This window comes from Ranitomeya variabilis, chromosome 2, assembly GCF_051348905.1.
Source record: "Ranitomeya variabilis isolate aRanVar5 chromosome 2, aRanVar5.hap1, whole genome shotgun sequence".
NCBI lineage: Eukaryota > Metazoa > Chordata > Amphibia > Anura > Dendrobatidae > Ranitomeya > Ranitomeya variabilis.
In genome coordinates this window covers 1,013,772,411-1,013,792,779 of record NC_135233.1, presented here as the reverse complement: position 1 = coordinate 1,013,792,779, position 20,369 = coordinate 1,013,772,411, and the positions used below count along the sequence as shown (strand labels likewise).

Sequence of the window (20,369 nt, the reverse complement as noted above, 5' to 3'; positions counted from 1 at the left end):
CACTTCCAAGATGTGAACACACAGGCATGTAATTGATGATGTATAGTTGTAATATAAATAATTTCTTATTAGACTATGAACAGAAATAAAGATCTGCCAGCCATGAATTATGTAATTCTGTAAGTTACCAGTTATTTCAATCTCAATCAAAGGCATTTCAGAAGGTGTAGGATATTTGTCCAATAAGTTACAGAAAAAGATTGCATAGAGCTATTTATCAGTTAGGTGTTACTGGAAGCAGCATGAACAGCGAGCAGAGGTAGGTATGGATGCAGTTACAGGGAGCAGTCGTCATTTAGCAGCTCACTTACATCAGAGATTAGTATATGAGGAAGATTGACAGTATACTGGGAGGAGCAAGATCTAAAAATGCATTGCTAGCTATTATCTGCCATATACTGGGCATTGAAGGTCAGAGACCTGGAAGCTGTGACAGGTAAAGGATGATTTTTTTTTCATTTCTTTTAATGTTACCTTTGAGTTGATTTATAGCCCATGTTTAATCTGTACATTTAGCAGATGAACCAGGACATGGAAATTAAGATTTACAGCATTTATTGTGTGCAACTATGGAGTTTTGCCATCATCGAAATTCATGGTTAAAGGGGTTGTCCACTACTTTAATATAGATGCCTATCCTCATGATAGGTAATTAATGTCTGATTGGTATCCCCAAGGTCATCAATGTTAAACTAGTGAACAACCTCTTTAAGCTTGTTTAGCTAGTTCCACTTTTCAGTTTTTGAATTTCCACAAAAATTTAAAATAACCAATACATTTTGTTCAACTTCACAATTGTGTTCCACTTGTTGTTGATTCTTCACCAAAAATGTTCCATTTGGTATCTTTATGTTTGAAGCATGATACTGTATGTGGGAAAAGGTTGAAAAGTTCCAGGGAGGCCGAATACTTCCGCAAGGCACTGTATTTCACATACCAGTATGTCGCTCTTCTTCATGTTTTCATTCTTCATTATCATGAAATCATTGGTGGCCAGTAGCTTTGATCCTCCTTCTTGAAGAGATTCAGATTATCTAATGTTCTATTGTGCGGTGCTGGGCTGTTTTATGTCTGCTCTGTGAGGCTCATGTGTGATCACTAGTGTTGAGCATTCCGATACCGCAAGTATCGGGTATCGGCCGATATTTGCTGTATCGGAATTCGGATACCGAGATCCGATACTTTTGTGATATCGGGAATCGGTATCGGGATCGATATTAATGTGTAAAATAAAGAATAAAAATAAAAAATATTGATATACTCACCTCTCCGACGCAGCATGGACCTTACCAATGTAACCGGCAGCTTCCGTTCCTAAGAATGAGCGCTTGAATGACCTTAGATGACGTCGCGGCTTGTGATTGGTCGCGTGGCGGTCACGTGACCGCTCACGCGACCAATCACAAACCGCAAAGTCATCTAAGGTCTTTCGAGCGCTCATTCTTAGGAACGGAAGCTGCCGGTTACATCGGTAAGGTCCAGGCTGCGTCGGAGAGGTGAGTATATCAATATTTTTTATTTTTATTTTTTATTTTACACATTAATATGGATCCCAGGACCTGAAGGAGAGTTTCCTCTCCTTCAGACCCTGGGAACCATACAGGATACCTTCCGATACTTGGTGTTCCATTGACTGGTATTGGTATCGGGTATCGGTATTGGCGATATCCGATACTTTTCGGGTATCGGCCGATACTATCCGATACCGATACTTTCAAGTATCGGACGGTATCGCTCAACACTAGTGATCACAGCAGCAGCAGTCAAGTTTCTAATCCCTGGTCCAGCATCTTCCCCTCGAATACTCCCCAATTGCAGTTTTACATGTGAGCATCCTGTGGCTGCAATACTGTGATAGGAGTCTAAATCCCCCACTTCCCAATTGCATTCTTTGCTGAGCATCCATGTTTAAAAGAAATCTGTAGGGATTTCTTCCAGGCACCACACATCCCAAAGCCTGTAAGAAATAATTTACATAAGGAAATAAAAGTCTATTTCTCCACATGTAGACAGCAACTATGAGGCACACAGGCAAGACTAGATGGATGAATAGTTACGCCCACAAAGGTTTCAGTTATTTTGTCCTATTCGTTGTTTGCTCCATAATAAAAGAAAACCAAATTTTCACAATTGTAGGCACGTTCAATACATGAAGTGATGCAAACCCTCAAAAAACCCTGTGAAATTTCAGGTTGTGAGGTAGCAAAGCATGAAATATGCCAAGGGGGTTGAATTATTTTGCAAGCCACTGTACTTACACGCACATTTCTAACTTTAGAAGAATGAAATAAAAGTTACTTAGTCATCAAGAAGACACATAGGCTTTTCTGGCCTCAAACACGGATTAAGGCAGTGAGGAAAATGCTACGTTGCTCTTTTTTTCTTCCTCCTCCTTATCTAGTATTGATGGTCCCTCAGCAAGTTACCTTAACACTAAGACATCTCTTTATAATCATCTGATTTTGGGTTTTATGTGCAGCTGAGGAATCCAATTTGATACTGCAGGCCTCACTAAAATTGACATTATCAAAGCGTTCTTCACTGAGGAGATAATAAATCTTATAGTGGCCCAGACAAATTTATATGCTAATCAATTTTTCAACCCAAATCCTATGTCATCATTTGCCAGATGGAACCCTGTAAAAGCAGCAGAAATTATGACATTTTGGACATTTGTGGCACATGGGCATGGTGAAAAAAACAAAGATCTGGCAATTTTGGAGTACTGATATTTTTTTCACAGCACAGCTGTATGCCATATGGCCAAGACAGGGACATTATTTGAAGCAATCCAAAACATCTGTATTATAAAGGTAATGCGCAGTGTAATCCCCAAGACAATCCCAACTTTGATTATCTATTTAAAAGTTAGACAGTTATTAACCACTTCAGCAGAAAATTTGCTGAGATATACAACCCCCAAAGAGACATCTGTTTAGATGAGTTTCTTATTAGTTTCAAAGGGAGGTTAAAATGTATACAATATGGAACTAAACTGTACAACCTGTACGACAGCATCTCAGGATATACCAACAGATTTACCGTGTGCAAATTGAGGGACCCCCTGAATGCTCCCCTGTCATGGCCATGAGAAAGACAATTGTGTGGGAATCGGGGCACCTACTTCTGGATCAGGGTTATCACCTCTACATGGATAACTTTTACAGCAAAATAAACATTTTCAATGTTTTCTTCCTCATTGCATTAAATCCTGGGAAGCACTTAAACTGTTAATAAAGCATTTAACCTGTTTTTTTGAGCCCATTGATGGGAGCAGTTATTAAAATAGGGTCACTTTTGAGTATTTTCTGTCACATAGGTCCCTCAAAGTCACTTCAAATGTGATGTGGTCCAAATAAAATTGGTTTTGTAAATTTTGTTGGAAAAATAAAAAATGCTGATAGACTATTAGCCCTTCTAACTTACTAATTGAACTTTTCTTTTAAAAAAATGATGCTGATGTAAAGTAGGGGTGTAATAAATGTTGTTTATTAACAATTTTGTGTAATATTACTCTCAGATTTAAGGGCAAAAAAATTATAAGTTTCAAGATTACAAAATTTTCAAGCTTTTTGTGCAGTTTAGAGAACATGGGCCCCCTTAGCACCCGATGTATCACATGACATGTCACATGATTCCTTTGAGAAATCATGTGATAGGCACTAGAGAACCTGTGTGTTAATCATGTGACCTGTCTGCAGATGCAAAATGACAGCGTTAGCTATAATAGAGGATGCTATACAATTATCAAGGATGCTAAATAATACAGAACGGCGCTATATATATCAAAAGGGAATGCTATGTAATAAGGGACAGTGCTACATATAACAACAGTCTAAAATAGCATATATATACTGAAGCATTACGATTTCCCTGAAAATGTCACTGGAATAAAGAGGCCTAGGCAAAACCCTCAAAAACAATCCCAGAACATTATAATTCCTACATCAAACTTTACAGTTGGCACAATGCAGTCAGTCAGGTAATGTTCTTCTGGAAAACATTAATCTGGCATTCGTCAAGCACAGACCCATCCATCAAATTGTCAGAAAGACAAGCATGATTTCTTACTACACAGAACAATGTTCCATTGTGCCAGAGTCCAGTGGCAGAGTGCCTTGCCCAACACTAGGAGACACTTGGCATTTGATTGTACAATGTCACAAACGTTATATAGTCATGACATGGATTGTTTGTTCTCAGGTACATGACACTGAGCTTTCCTTGTTTCCCCGGTCTTCAGTCCCTACAATTTAATCCTATAGAGCATCTCTAGCGCCAGATGGAACATGCTGTTAAGACCATGTCAGACCTCCATCTAATTTATTGGCATATGACGGAAGCCTTTCTGTCCACATTCATCAATACTTTTGTAGAATCTCTCCCTCACAGAGTGAACTCTATCTCATGAAGAATTGCTGCAGTTCTGAGACCAAACAAGTCATAATTTGCTTCTAGATGGGATTCTCCATTGAAGTGGCTGTTTAGGTAGAAAAAGGTGGCGGTTGGAGCTTACCAAGCTTGTAAGATTAGAGTCCATGGGAGGCAAAAGCCGGTTGGTGACATATATTTAGCTGGTGCAGCACAGGAACAATAGAAGGAAAAAAGAGGGAGAACAGCACTTCCAGCAGCTCAATAAAAAAGGACTTTATATAGCAAGCCATAAAAAGGACAAACGGGGTTAAAAAATTATGCATTTCTTGATTCCAGGATGCTCTTAATCATAGTTTAGCAAGAATAAAAATAGTCTATTTTTAAGCTTGACAGGATCACAGAAATCTATGATTAATGAAAGATGCATAATAAGTGTGTAAGAAGAATGACATATGAATCAATTGACAGAGGTAACAATACAAATAACAAAACTTCAATAGATATAAAAAGGTCACTTTTGTAATTCATACCAGAGTGCCTTGCCCAACACAAGGATACTTTTTGCATTTGCTTGTACAATGTCACAAACGTTATATACAGTAGTCATCACCACAGTAAAAGCACAACCTATTTTGACGTCTATGACTTTGTCGCTCAATTCTGGTCAGAGTTCGGTCACATTGCATAGACTCAGGTCTCTGTTCAGAAAATACCGCCAAAGGATGAGCAGATTTGCGCTCCCGCAAACGCCGATCAACCTGAATGGCTAAAGCCATAGAATCACTCAGACTTGTAGGGGTGGGAAACCCCACCATAACATTCTTAATGGCCTCAGAAAGACCTTCTCTGAAATTTGCAGCCAGGGCACACTCATTCCATTGAGTAAGCACCGACCATTTCCGAAATTTTTGACAATACACCTCAGCTTCATCCTGACCTTGAGAGATAGCCAGCAACGCTTTTTCTGCCTGATTCTCAAGATTAGGCTCCTCATAAAGCAGTCCAAGAGCCAGAAAAAATGCATCTACATTAAGCAATGCAGGATCTCCTGGCGCCAGAGAGAAAGCCCAATCTTGAGGGTCGCCACGCAACAAGGAGATAACAATTTTAACTTGCTGAGCGGAATCACCAGAGGAACGAGGTCTCAGAGATAGAAATAACTTACAATTATTCTTAAAGTTTAGAAACCTAGATCTATCACCAGAAAACAACTCAGGAATGGGTATCTTTGGTTCTGACATAGGGCTATGAATAACAAAATCCTGAATACTTTGCACCCGTGCAGTCAGATGATCCACACTAGAAGTCAGAGTCTGAACATTCATGTCTGCAGCTGAGCTCAAAACCACCCAGAATTCAAGGGGATGAAAGAAGCTAAACAGACTGCAGCAAAGGAAAAGCGGGAGGAGAAAAAAAAATGTACTCAGGTCTTCTTTTTATCCCACTTCTGCGATGCATTAAACACTTTTTGGCCTGCTCTACTGTTATGATCCTTAGTGGTTGAGGATCACAAATTACTCCAGCTAAGTAACATACATAGGACAAGCTCTAGGGAGGTGGCAAACTGGACTGACCGCAAATCTGAACCTATCCAAACACACTAGAAGTAGCCGGTGAACGTGCCTAAAAATCCTAGACGTCTCGAGCCAGCCTGAGGAACTAACTACCCCTAGAGAGAAAGAAAGACCTCTCTTCCCTCCAGAGAAATAATCCCCAAAGATATAGAAGCCCCCAACAGATAATAACGGTGAGGTAAGAGGAAGGCACATACACAGGGGTGAAAACAGATTTAGCAAATGAGGCCCACTAATACTAGATAGCAGAAAATAGTAAAGGGGTCTGTGCGGTCAGTAAAAAACCCTTACAAAATATCCACACTGAGATTTCAAGAACCCCCCGCACCAACTAACGGTGTGGGGGGAGAAGCTCAGTCCCCTAGAGCAACCAGCAAGCGAGGAAATCACATTTTAGCTAGCTGGACTAAAAACATAATAAATGCTGATAATCAAAAAAATGATCAAACAAAAACTTAGCTTGTCTTGGAGAGACTGGGAGCAAGGTAGTCACAAGGAATCTGAAGAGCACTGAATACATTGAGAGCAGGCAAGGAACTGAGTATCCAGGTGAGCTAAATAGGAAACCAACCAAGGATAACGAACCAGCTGATGCTGCCAACCTGCAGAAAGACAACACTACACAGTACCGCTTGTGACCACTAGAGGGAGCCCAAAAACAGATGTCACAACACTGTATATACTGAAGCGTTACAGTTTCCCTGAAAATGTCACTGGAATAAAGAGGCCTAGGCAAAACCCTCAAAAACAATCCCAGAACATTATAGTTCCTACATCAAACTTTACAGTTGGCACAATGCAGTCAGTCAGGTAATGTTCTTCTGGAAAACATTAATCTGGCATTTGTGATACACAGACCCATCCATCAGATTGTCAGAAAGACAAGCATGATTTCTTACTACACAGAACAATGTTCCATTGTGCCAGAGTCCAGTGGCAGAGTGCCTTGTCCAACACTAGGAGACACTTGGCATTTGATTGTACAATGTCACAAAAGTTATATAGTCATGACATGGATTGTTTGTTCTCAGGTACATGGCACTGAGCTTTCCTTGCTTCCCTGGTCTTCAGTCCCTACATTTTAATCCTATAGAGCATCTCTGGCGCCAGATGGAACATGCTGTTAAGACCATGTCAGACCTCCATCTAATTTATTGGCATATGACGGAAGCCTTTCTGTCCACATTCGTCAATACTTTTGTAGAATCACTCCCTCACAGAGTGAACTCTAATCCCATGAAGAATTGCTGCAGTTCTGAGACCAAACAAGTCACAATTGGTGACTTGAAGTGGCTGTTTAGGTAGAAAAAAGGTGGCGGTTGGAGCTTACCGAACTTGTAAGATTAGAGTCCATGGGAGGCAAAAGCCGGTTGGTGACATATATTTAGCTGGTGCAGCACAGGAACAATAGAAGGAAAAAAGAGAGAGCAGCACTTCCAGCAGCTCAATAAAAAAGGACTTTATATAGCAAGCCATAAAAAGGACAAACAGGGTTAAAAAATTATGCATTTCTTGATTCCAGGATGCTCTTAATCATAGTTTAGCAAGCATAAAAATAGTCTATTTTTAAGCTAGGCAGGATCACAGAAATCTATGATTAATGAAAGATGCATAATAAGTGTGTAAGAAGAGCGACATATGAATCAATTGACAGAGGTAACAATACAAATAACAAAACTTCAATAGATATAAAAAGGTCACTTTTGTAATTTATACCTCTAGCGTATTTGCTATCCAAATTTAATCTCCAGTGTGCCTCCAGTAACATAAGTCACTTTCGCAAACTGCTTTATCTCAGGTGATAATGGACTTTTTCTATTAAAAAAAAATTAAATTGACAGATCACCATCATGTTCGGCAACAAAATGCTTGGCTTCACCAGAATAGGACCCATTTCTCTTGACAATATTGTTTAAATGTTCCAAAATTCTTTGTTTTAATTCTCTTACAGTGCATCCTATATACTGCACCGTGCATAAATTGCAAAAGATATAGAGTACAGTTAATAAGATTATCAATATGTTGTGTGTCTCCTAGAGATGAGAAAAAAAAAGTTTTGTTTTGTCTGCAGCAAAGACTGCCATGTTGCAGCCGTTTCCTCAAAATTTTGGTTTCAACCAACTTGTCCCTTTAGGGCTGTTGTGGAACAGACTAGATGAAAGCATGTTACCTAGAGTATGGCCCATCTTTGCCACAAATCTACAACCCTGATAAATAGTTCGTAAAATCATGTAATCCTGGTTAATAACAGGAAGATTTTTTTTGTATGATTTCAATGATTTGGTTATATTGTAGGCTATAAGATGTGGAAAAGGTGACGCGTGCACTGTTAGTATTTCCTGGAGAAGCATTTCTGGTGTTAAATAAAATCTGATCTCTAGTTTTCGTTTGAACTTGTATAGTATATATCGGATGCAATAAAGCATGCTAAAAAAATATCACAAGGATTTTAAGTTATTCACGAGAAATTCATATTTGTGAGACCATGCACAGTACAGATGAAAAGTTTGGACACACCTTCTCATTTAAAGGTTTTTCTGTATTTTCATGACAATGAAAATTGTACATTCACACTGAAGGCATCAAAACTATGAATTAACACATGTGAAATTATATACCGTATATACTCAAGTATAAGCCGACCCCCCTAATTTTGCCACAAAAAAACTGGGAAAACTTATTGACTCGAGTATAAGCCTAGGGTGGAAAATGCAGCAGCTACCGGTGAATTTCAAAAATAAAAATAGATGCTCCATACCATTCATTATTGCCCCATAGATGATCCATATATAGTTGTGCCATATATAATGCTCTGCATCGTTCATTATGGCCCCATAGATGCTCCATATAAAGCTGTGCCACATATAATGCCCTGCACTGTTCATTATGTCCCATAGATGCTCCACATAAAGCTGTGCCACATATAATGCTCTACACCGTTCATTATGGCCCCATAGATGCTCCACATAAAGCTGTGCCATATATAATGCTCTGCACCGTTCATTATGGCCCCATAGATGCTTCTTATAAAGCTGTGCCATATTTAATGCTCTGCACCGTTCATTATGGCCCCATAGATGCTCCATAGAAAGCTGTGCCATATATAATGCTCTGCACCGTTCATTATGGCCCCATAGATGCTCCACATAAAGCTGTGCCATATTTAATGCTCTGCACCGTTCATTATTGCCCCATAGATGCTCCTTATAAAGCTGTGCCATTTAGAATGCTCTGCACCGTTCATTATGGCCCCATAGATGCTCCATAGAAAGCTGTGCCATATATAATGCTCTGCACCGTTCATTATGGCCCCATAGATGCTCCTTATAAAGCTGTGCCATATATAATGCTCTGCACCATTCATTATTGCCCCATAGATGCTCCTTATAAAGCTGTGCCATATAGAATGCTGCTGCTGCTGCCATTAAAAAAAATGACATACTCACCTCTCTTGCTGCCCACAGCTCCTCAGCGTCCCGTCTTGGCGTCTCTCCGCAGTGACTGTTCAGGCAGAGGGCGGCGCGCACACTAGTACGTCATCACGCCCTCTCACCTGAACAGTCAGAGCAAGAGGATGGGAAGACGGAACAGCGCCCGGCGTGTGGAACGTGGACAGGTAAATATGACATACTTACCTGCTCCCAGCATCCCTGGCTCCTTATCCCGGACAGCTGGTCTCCGGGTGCCGCAGCCTCTTCCTCTGTCAGCGGTCACCGTTACCGTCATTAGAGGAATGAATATGCGGCTCCACCCCTATGGGAGTGGAGTCCATATTCATAACTTTAATGAGCGGTCCCACGTGACCGCTGAACAGGGAAAGAGCTGCGGCACCGAAGACCATTGGACAGGCAGGGGGAGCGCCAGGAGCACCGGGACTAGGTGAGTATATGACAGACCTCTCTCCCCCTCACCCGCCGACCCCACCGCCGATCATGACTCGAGTATAAGCCGAGAGGGGCACTTTCAGCCCAAAAATTTGGGCTGAAAATCTCAGCTTATACTCGAGTATATACGGTACTTAGCAAAAAAATGTGAAACAACTGAAAATATGTCTCAGGCTACTTTCACACTAGCGTTAACTGCAATACGTCGCAAATGCGTCGTTTTGCTGAAAAAACGCATCCTGCAAAAGTGCTTGCAGGATGCGTTTCTTCTGCACTGACTAACATTAGCAACGCATTTGCGACGCATTGACACACGTCGCAACCGTCGTACGACGGTTGTGCCGTGTTGTGGCGGACCGTCGGGAGCAAAAAACGTTACATGTAACGTTTTTTGCTCCCGACGGTTCGCTTTCTCCGACCGCGCATGCGCGGCCGGAACTCCGCCCCCACCTCCACGCACTTCCCCGCACCTCACAATGGGGCAGCGGATGCGCTGGAAAAATGCATCCGCTGCCCCCCCGTTGTGCGGCTGTTGTGAATTTACTTTTTGGCTCCCTCTAGTGGCTACTAGGGATTTGACTCTGGGTATGTCTGTCATTCCTTTTATGCTCACCTGGGTCGTTAGGTCAGGGGTGTTGCTATATAAGCTCCCTGGACCTTCAGTTCAATGCCTGGCAACGTTGATATCAGAGCTAATCTGTAGTGCTCTTGTCCTCTGATCCTGGTTCCTGCTTCATTAAGCTAAGTCTGTTTTTTTGCTTTTTGCAATTTGTTTTTGTTTGCTATTTTTGTCCAGCTTGTATATAATCTGTATCCTGACCTTGCTGGAAGCTCTAGGGCGGCTGGTGTTCTCCCCCCGGGCCGTTAGACGGTTCGGGGGTTCTTGAATCTCCAGCGTGGATTTTTTGATAGGGTTTTTGTTGACCATATAAGTTATCTTACTATATTCTGCTATTAGTAAGTGGGCCTCTCTGTGCTAAACCTAGTTCATCTCTGTGTTTGTCATTTCCTCTTACCTCACCGTTATTATTTGTGGGGGGCTCGTATCCTACTTTTGGGGTCCTTTCTCTGGAGGCAAGAGAGGTCTTTGTTTTCCTCTTCTAGGGGTAGTTAGCTCTCCGGCTGGCGCGAGACGTCTAGCGACCAACGTAGGCATGTTCCCCGGCTACTTCTAGGGTTGGCGTTAGGAGTAGATATATGGTCAACCCAGTTACCACTGCCCTATGAGCTGGATTTTTGTACTTCGCAGACTTGCTGATATCTCTGAGACCCTCGCCATTGGGGTCATAACAGTTTGCCAGGCCCGTATTAAATGTTAAATGCATTGCAGAAGTGGGATTATAAGAAAGAAAGCTCTGAGTTTTTTTTTCTCTCTCTCATTTTTTTTTTCTTTTCCCCTTTACCTCTGAGTGGCTTGTGATTGCTGCAGACATGAATGTCCAGACCTTGATTACAAGTGTGGACCAGCTTGCTGCTCGTGTGCAGGGTATACAAGATTATGTTACCAGAAATCCTATGTTAGAACCTAAGATACCGATTCCTGAACTGTTTTCCGGAGATCGATTTAAGTTTAGAAATTTCAGGAATAATTGTAAATTGTTTTTGTCCCTGAGACCCTGTTCCTCTGGAGACTCCGCTCAGCAAGTGAAAATTGTTATTTCTTTTTTACGGGGCGACCCTCAGGATTGGGCTTTCTCGCTGGCGCCAGGAGATCCGGCATTGGCTGATATTGATGCGTTTTTTCTGGCGCTCGGTTTGCTTTATGAGGAGCCCAATCTTGAGATTCAGGCAGAAAAAGCCTTGCTGGCTATGTCTCAGGGCCAGGACGAGGCTGAGGTGTATTGCCAAAAATTTCGGAAATGGTCCGTGCTGACCCAGTGGAACGAGTGTGCATTGGCTGCAAATTTTAGAAATGGCCTTTCTGAAGCCATTAAGAATGTGATGGTGGGTTTTCCCATTCCCACAGGTCTGAATGATTCCATGGCCCTGGCAATTCAAATTGACCGGCGGTTGCGGGAGCGCAAAACCGCAAATTCCCTCATGGTGTTATCTGAACAGGCACCTGATTTAATGCAATGTGATAGAATCCTGACTAGAAATGAGCGGAAAATTCATAGACGCCAGAATGGCTTGTGTTACTACTGTGGTGATTCTGCACATGTTATCTCAGCATGCTCTAAGCGTCTTACTAAGGTTGTTAGTCCTGTCGCTATTGGTAATTTGCAACCTAAGTTCATTCTATCTGTAACTTTGATTTGCTCACTGTCATCGTATCCTGTCATGGCGTTTGTAGATTCAGGTGCTGCCCTGAGTCTTATGGATCTGTCATTTGCCAAGCGCTGCGGTTTTGTTCTTGAGCCATTAGAAAATCCTATCCCTCTTAGGGGTATTGACGCTACGCCATTGGCAGAAAATAAACCGCAGTTTTGGACACAGGTTACCATGTGCATGACTCCTGAACATCGGGAGGTGATACGTTTTCTTGTTCTGCATAAAATGCATGATTTGGTTGTTTTGGGGTTGCCATGGTTACAGACCCATAATCCAGTCTTGGACTGGAAGGCAATGTCAGTGTCAAGTTGGGGCTGTCATGGAATTCATGGAGATTCCCTGCCCGTGTCTATTGCTACTTCTACGCCTTCGGAAGTTCCGGCGTATTTGTCTGATTATCAGGATGTCTTTAGCGAGTCCAGGTCCAGTGCATTGCCTCCTCATAGGGAATGTGACTGTGCAATAGATTTGATTCCTGGCAGTAAGTTTCCTAAGGGGAGACTGTTTAATCTGTCGGTACCTGAACATACCGCGATGCGTTCATATATCAAGGAGTCTCTGGAGAAGGGGCATATCCGTCCTTCTTCTTCCCCTCTTGGTGCGGGATTCTTTTTTGTGGCTAAAAAAGACGGATCTTTGAGGCCTTGTATTGACTATCGGCTTTTAAATAAGATCACTGTCAAATTTCAGTATCCTTTGCCGTTGTTGTCAGACTTGTTTGCCCGGATTAAGGGTGCCAAGTGGTTCACCAAGATAGACCTTCGCAGTGCGTACAACCTTGTGCGCATTAAGCAAGGAGATGAATGGAAAACCGCATTCAATACGCCCGAAGGTCATTTTGAGTACTTGGTGATGCCATTTGGGCTCTCTAATGCACCTTCAGTTTTTCAGTCCTTTATGCATGACATTTTCCTGAAGTATCTGGATAAATTTTTGATCGTTTATCTGGATGATATTCTGTTTTTTTCTGATGATTGGGACTCGCATGTGGAGCAGGTCAGGATGGTTTTCAAGATTTTGCGTGAAAATTCTTTGTTTGTTAAAGGCTCAAAGTGTCTCTTTGGTGTACAGAAGGTTCCCTTTTTAGGGTTCATTTTTTCCCCTTCTGCTGTGGAGATGGACCCAGTCAAGGTTCGAGCTATTCATGATTGGACTCAACCCTCGTCAGTTAAGAGTCTTCAGAAGTTCTTGGGTTTTGCTAACTTCTACCGTCGTTTTATCGCTAATTTTTCTAGCGTTGTTAAACCGTTGACGGATATGACCAAGAAGGGCTCTGATGTGGCTAACTGGGCTCCTGCTGCCGTGGAGGCTTTCCAGGAGTTGAAGCGTCGGTTTACTTCAGCGCCTGTTTTGTGCCAGCCTGATGTCTCACTTCCCTTTCAGGTTGAGGTGGATGCCTCGGAGATTGGGGCAGGGGCCGTTTTGTCGCAGAGAGGCCCTGGTTGTGCTACTATGAAACCTTGTGCCTTTTTCTCTAGGAAGTTTTCGCCGGCTGAGCGAAATTATGATGTGGGCAATCGGGAGTTGTTGGCCATGAAGTGGGCATTTGAGGAGTGGCGTCATTGGCTCGAGGGTGCTAAGCATCGTGTGGTGGTCTTGACTGATCACAAAAATCTGATGTACCTCGAGTCTGCTAAACGCCTGAATCCTAGACAGGCCCGCTGGTCATTGTTTTTCTCCCGTTTTGACTTTGTGGTTTCATATTTACCAGGTTCTAAGAATGTGAAGGCCGATGCTCTGTCTAGGAGCTTTGTGCCTGATGCTCCTGGAGTCGCTGAACCTGTGGGTATTCTTAAGGAAGGAGTTATCCTGTCAGCTATTTCTCCAGATCTGCGACGTGTGTTGCAGAGATTTCAGGCTGGTAGGCCTGACTCTTGTCCACCTGACAGATTGTTTGTGCCTGCTAAATGGACCAGCAGAGTCATTTCCGAGGTTCATTCCTCTGTGTTGGCAGGGCACCCGGGAATTTTTGGCACTAGAGATCTGGTGGCCAGGTCCTTTTGGTGGCCTTCCTTGTCAAGAGATGTGCGGTCATTTGTGCAGTCCTGTGGTACTTGTGCTCGAGCTAAGCCTTGCTGTTCTCGTGCCAGCGGGTTGCTCTTGCCCTTGCCTGTCCCGAAGAGACCTTGGACACACATCTCTATGGATTTCATTTCGGATCTTCCGGTGTCTCAGGGTATGTCTGTCATCTGGGTGATATGTGATCGTTTCTCCAAGATGGTCCATCTGGTTCCTTTGCCCAAACTGCCTTCCTCTTCTGATCTGGTTCCTGTGTTCTTCCAGAACATGGTTCGTTTGCACGGCATTCCTGAGAATATTGTGTTGGACAGAGGATCCCAGTTTGTTTCCAGGTTCTGGCGATCCTTTTGTGGTAGGATGGGCATAGATTTGTCGTTTTCGTCCGCTTTTCATCCACAGACTAACGGTCAAACGGAACGAACTAATCAGACTCTGGAGGTGTATTTGAGGTGTTTTGTCTCTTCTGATCAGGATGATTGGGTGACCTTCTTGCCGTTGGCTGAATTTGCCCTTAATAATCGGGCTAGTTCTGCCACCTTGGTTTCGCCATTTTTCTGCAACTCTGGTTTCCATCCTCGTTTTTCCTCGGGACATGTGGAGCCTTCTGACTGTCCTGGGGTGGATTCTGTGGTGGATAGGTTGCAGCGGATCTGGAATCATGTGGTTGACAACTTGACGTTGTCACAGGAGAAGGCTCAGCGTTTTGCCAACCGCCGCCGCGGTGTGGGTCCCCGACTTCGCGTTGGGGATTTGGTATGGCTGTCTTCTCGATTTGTTCCTATGAAGGTCTCCTCTCCCAAATTTAAGCCTCGATTTATTGGTCCTTACAAGATATTGGAGATCCTTAATCCTGTATCTTTTCGCCTGGATCTTCCGGTGTCGTTTGCCATTCACAACGTATTTCATAGGTCCTTGTTGCGGCGGTACGTTGTGCCTGTGGTTCCTTCTGCTGAGCCTCCTGCTCCGGTGTTGGTTGAGGGCGAGTTGGAGTACGTGGTGGAGAAGATCTTGGACTCTCGTCTCTCCAGGCGGAGGCTTCAGTACCTGGTCAAGTGGAAGGGCTATGGTCAGGAGGATAATTCCTGGGTGGTCGCCTCTGATGTGCATGCGGCCGATTTAGTTCGTGCCTTTCACGCCGCTCATCCTGATCGCCCTGGTGGTCTTGGTGAGGGTTCGGTGACCCCTCACTAAGGGGGGGGTACTGTTGTGAATTTACTTTTTGGCTCCCTCTAGTGGCTACTAGGGATTTGACTCTGGGTATGTCTGTCATTCCTTTTATGCTCACCTGGGTCGTTAGGTCAGGGGTGTTGCTATATAAGCTCCCTGGACCTTCAGTTCAATGCCTGGCAACGTTGATATCAGAGCTAATCTGTAGTGCTCTTGTCCTCTGATCCTGGTTCCTGCTTCATTAAGCTAAGTCTGTTTTTTTGCTTTTTGCAATTTGTTTTTGTTTGCTATTTTTGTCCAGCTTGTATATAATCTGTATCCTGACCTTGCTGGAAGCTCTAGGGCGGCTGGTGTGCTCCCCCCGGGCCGTTAGACGGTTCGGGGGTTCTTGAATCTCCAGCGTGGATTTTTTGATAGGGTTTTTGTTGACCATATAAGTTATCTTACTATATTCTGCTATTAGTAAGTGGGCCTCTCTGTGCTAAACCTAGTTCATCTCTGTGTTTGTCATTTCCTCTTACCTCACCGTTATTATTTGTGGGGGGCTCGTATCCTACTTTTGGGGTCCTTTCTCTGGAGGCAAGAGAGGTCTTTGTTTTCCTCTTCTAGGGGTAGTTAGCTCTCCGGCTGACGCGAGACATCTAGCGACCAACGTAGGCATGTTCCCCGGCTACTTCTAGGGTTGGCGTTAGGAGTAGATATATGGTCAACCCAGTTACCACTGCCCTATGAGCTGGATTTTTGTACTTCGCAGACTTGCTGATATCTCTCTGCTGATATCCCATTGGGGTCATAACAGCGGCGGAGACAATGCTAGCGTCGGGAACGTCGGCCCGACGCACAGCGACGGGCCGAGCCTGACGCTAGTGTGAAAAGAAGCCTCATATTCTAGGTTCTTCAAAGTAGCCACCTTTTGCTTTGATGACTGCTTTGCACACTCTTGGCATTCTCTTGATGAGCTTCAAGAGGTAGTCACCGGGAATGGTTTTCACTTCACAGGTGTGCCCTGTCAGGTTTAATAAGTGGGATTTCTTGCCTTATAAATGGGGTTGGGACCATCAGTTGTGCTGTGCAGAAGTCTAGTGGTTACACAGCTGATAGTCCTACTGAATAGACTGTTAGAATTTGTATTGTGGCAAGAAAAAAGCAGCTAAGTAAAGAAAAACGAGTGGCCATCATTACTTTAAGAAATGAGGGTCATTCAGTGCGAAAAATTGGGAAAACTTTGAAAGTGTCCCCAAGTGCAGTGGCAAAAACCATCAAGCGCTACAAAGAAACTGGCTCACATGAGGACCGCCCAAGGAAAGGAAGACCAAGAGTCACCTCTGCTTCTGAGGATAAGTTTATCTGAGTCACCAGCCTCAAAAATCACAGGTAAACAGCAGTTCAGATTAGAGACCAGGTCAATGCCACACAGAGTTCTAGCAGCAGACACATCTCTACAACTGTTAAGAGGAGACTTTGTGCAGCAGGCCTTCATGGTAAAATAGCTGCTAGGAAACCACTGCTAAGGACAGGCAAAAAGCAGAAGAGACTTGTTTGGACTAAAGAACACAAGGAATGGTCATTAGACCAGTGGAAATCTGTGCTTTGGTCTGATAAGTCCAAATTTGAGATCTTTGGTTCCAACCACCGTGTCTTTGTGCGACGCAGAAAAGGTGAACGGATGGACTCTACATCCCTGGTTCCCACCGTGAAGCATGGAGGAGGAGGTGTGATGGTGTGGGGGTGCTTTGCTGGTTACACTGTTGGGGATTTATTCAAAATTGAAGGCATACTGGACCAGCATGGCTGCTACAGCATCTTGCAGCGGCATGCTATTCCATCCGGTTTGCGGTTAGTTGGACCATCATTTATTTTTCAATGGGACAATGAACCCAAACACACCTCCAGGATGTGTAAGGGCTATTTGACTAACAAGGAGAGTGATGGGGTACTACGCCAGATGACCTGGCCTCCACAGTCACCAGACCTGAACCCAATCAAAATGGTTTGGTGTGAGCTGGACCACAGAGTGAAGGCAAAAGGGCCAACAAGTGCTAAGCATCTCTGGGAACTTCTTCAAGATTGTTGGAAGACCATTCCCGGTGACTACCTCTTGAAGCTCATCAAGAGAATGCCAAGAGTGTGCAAAGCAGTCATCAAAGCAAAAGGTGGCTACTTTGAAGAACCTATAATATAAGTCATATTTTCAGTTGTTTCACACTTTTTTGTTAAGTATATAATTCCACATGTGTTAAATCATAATTTTGATGCCCTCAGTGTGACTGTACAATTTTCATAGTCATGAAAATACAGAAAAATCTTTAAATGAGAAGGTGTGTCAAAACTTTTGGCCTGTACTGTATAAGGTTTGGATTCATAAAGCTACAATATCAGCTAGTGATGAGCGAATGTGCTCACCACTACTCGGTACTCGCTCGGTGTACTTGGCGAGCACCGAGTATTTCTGGGATTATTCAGCGGGAGCTCTGGTCTCTGCCCTGCAATTCTGGCACTCTTTAGAGAATCAATGACAATGCAGGGATGTTGTTGTTGTTGTATTACAGTGATTAGTTGGCCGCATAGCGTCATCAGGTCTTTAAGAGACCTGGCGCTGCCCTGCTCTCCGCATTCTGCTCCTGACTTAGTGAGTGTAGGGAGAGCTGCTGCTGAGATAGGGTCAGAATCGTCCTTGTTAGGGTACATTTCCACTGGCGAGGAAAACGGACGAGTGCAATCCGATAAAAAATCGGATTGCACTCGGACCAATGTTATTCAATAGGTGTCTTTTCATTTGCGATTTTTATTTTTTTCTCGGCCGAAATCGGACTGAGAAAAAAATCGCAGCTTGCTGCGATTTGCTGCGAGTCTCGGACGAGACTCGCCAATGCAAGTCAATGGGTGTGAGAAAAAAATCGCACAACACTCGCACCATGCGAGTTCTGTCCGATTTTTACGCACCGGTGTCCTTTGAAAAGCCGGCAATTCAGCGCGGTGTACAGTAAAATCACACTGACAGGTTAGAATAGACTAGATATATACACATAGAATGTGTATATATACATATATATATGTCAGTGAGACACCTATATATGTATATTTATATCTAATGCAGCGCTAGATAGCATTAAAGCCGCTAATTCAATTGCCGGCTTTACATTTCTCCTTCCCAAACCCGACATGATATGAGACATGGTTTTCATACAGTAAACCATCTCATATCCCCTTTTTTTTGCATATTCCACACTACTATTGTTAGTAGTGTGTATGTGCAAAATTTGGCCGCTGTAGCTGCTCAAATAAAGGGTTAAATGGCGGAAAAAATTGGCGTGGGCTCCCGCGTAATTTTCTCCGCCAGAGTGGTAAAGCCAGTGACTGAGGGCAGATATTAATAGCCAGGAGAGGGTCCATGGTTATTGGCCCCCCCCGTGGCTAAAAACATCTGCCCCCAGCCACCCCAGAAAAGGCACATCTGGAAGATGCGCCTATCCTGGCACTTGGCCACTCTCTTCCCACTCCCTGTAGCGGTGGGATATGGGGTAATGAAGGGTTAATGCCACCTTGCTATTGTAAGGTGACATTAAGCCAGATTAATAATGGAGAGGCGTCAATTATGACACCTATCCATTATTAATCCAATTGTAGGAAAGGGTTAAAAAACACACACACACATGATTTAAAAGTATTTTAATGAAATAAACACAGCGGTTGTTTTAATATTTTATTGCTCGCTCAATCCTTAGGAAACCCTCGCTTGGCAAAACAATAAATGCACAAGATACATACCCTCTGTTGAACCGTCACGTCCCACGAGGTAATCCATATGAAGGGGTTAAAATAATTTACAAGCAGGAGCCCTGCAAAGGCAGCTGTGCTCGTGCTTGTAATTCCCCGGAGAATGAATGAAATGTAGGTCATTGACCTACATTTCCTTCAGTCGCGGTGATGCGCCCCCTGGTGGATGTCCTCATATGACCTGGAGCGTGGGAAAAAGTTCCCAGGCTGCAGTTCATGAGAACATCCACCAGGGGCGCATCACCGCGACTCAATGTAAGTATAGATCACTGCTTTCCTTTCAGCACCCGGGGGATTACAGGCACGAGTGAGTGGTTTATCGCAGCTCGTGCCTGTAATATTAACCCCTTCAGATGGATTACCACGTGGGAAGTGATCGGACATCAGAAGGTATGTATCTTGTGCGTTTATTATTTTGCCAATGCGAGGGTGTTGCTGATGGATTGAGAGAGCAATAAATTATTAAAACAACCTGTTTGTTTCTTTCATTAAAATACTTTTTAATCATGTGTGTGTGTGTTTTTTAACCCTTTCAGACAAATGGATTAATAATGGATAGGTGTCATAATTGACGCCTCTCCATTATTAATCTGGCTTAATGTCACCTTACAATAGCAAGGTGGCATTAACCCTTCATTACCCCATATCCCACCGCTACAGGGAGTGGGAAGAGAGTGGCCAAGTGCCAGAATAGGCGCATCTTCCAGAAGTGCCTTTTCTGGGGTGGCTGGGGGCAGATGTTTGTAGCCAGGGGGGGGCCAATAACCATGGACCCTCTCCTGGCTATTAATATCTGCCCTCAGTCACTGGCTTTACCATTCTGGTGGAGAAAATTGCGCGGGAGCCCACGCCAATTTTTTCCGCCATTTAACCCTTTATTTTAGCAGCTACAGCGCTGAAATTTTGCACATACACACTACTAACATTAGTAGTGTGGAATATGCAAAAAAAAATGGGGATATGAGATGGTTTACTATATGAAAACCATGTCTCATATCATGTCGGGTTTGTGAAGGAGAAGGAAAAAGCCGGCAATTGAATTAGAGGCTTTAATGCTATCTAGCGCTGCATTAAATATAAATATACATATATAGGTGTCTCACTGACATGTATATATGTATATATACACATTCTATGTGCATATATCTACTCTATTCTAACCTGTCAGTGTGATTTTACTGTACACGGCGCTGAATTGCCGGCTTTTCAAAGGACACTGGTGCGTAAAAATCGGACAGCAATACGGATGTCATACTGATGTCATACGGATGATGCGATTAAAAATCGCATTGCACTCGCATGA

At 43.4% G+C, this 20,369-nt stretch overlaps 1 protein-coding gene across 1 annotated transcript in view; it reads left to right on the top strand.

Moving 5' to 3' along the window:
• Window positions 1–414: 414 nt before the first annotated feature.
• The window catches only part of LOC143810132 (alpha-1,4-N-acetylglucosaminyltransferase-like), a 125,522-nt gene continuing 105,567 nt past the window's right edge, over window positions 415–20,369 (top strand). Inside the window, exon 1 of the mRNA XM_077293021.1 lies at window positions 415–436. The gene's annotated coding sequence lies outside the window, so the exon portion shown is untranslated. The remainder of the gene's footprint in view (window positions 437–20,369) is intronic.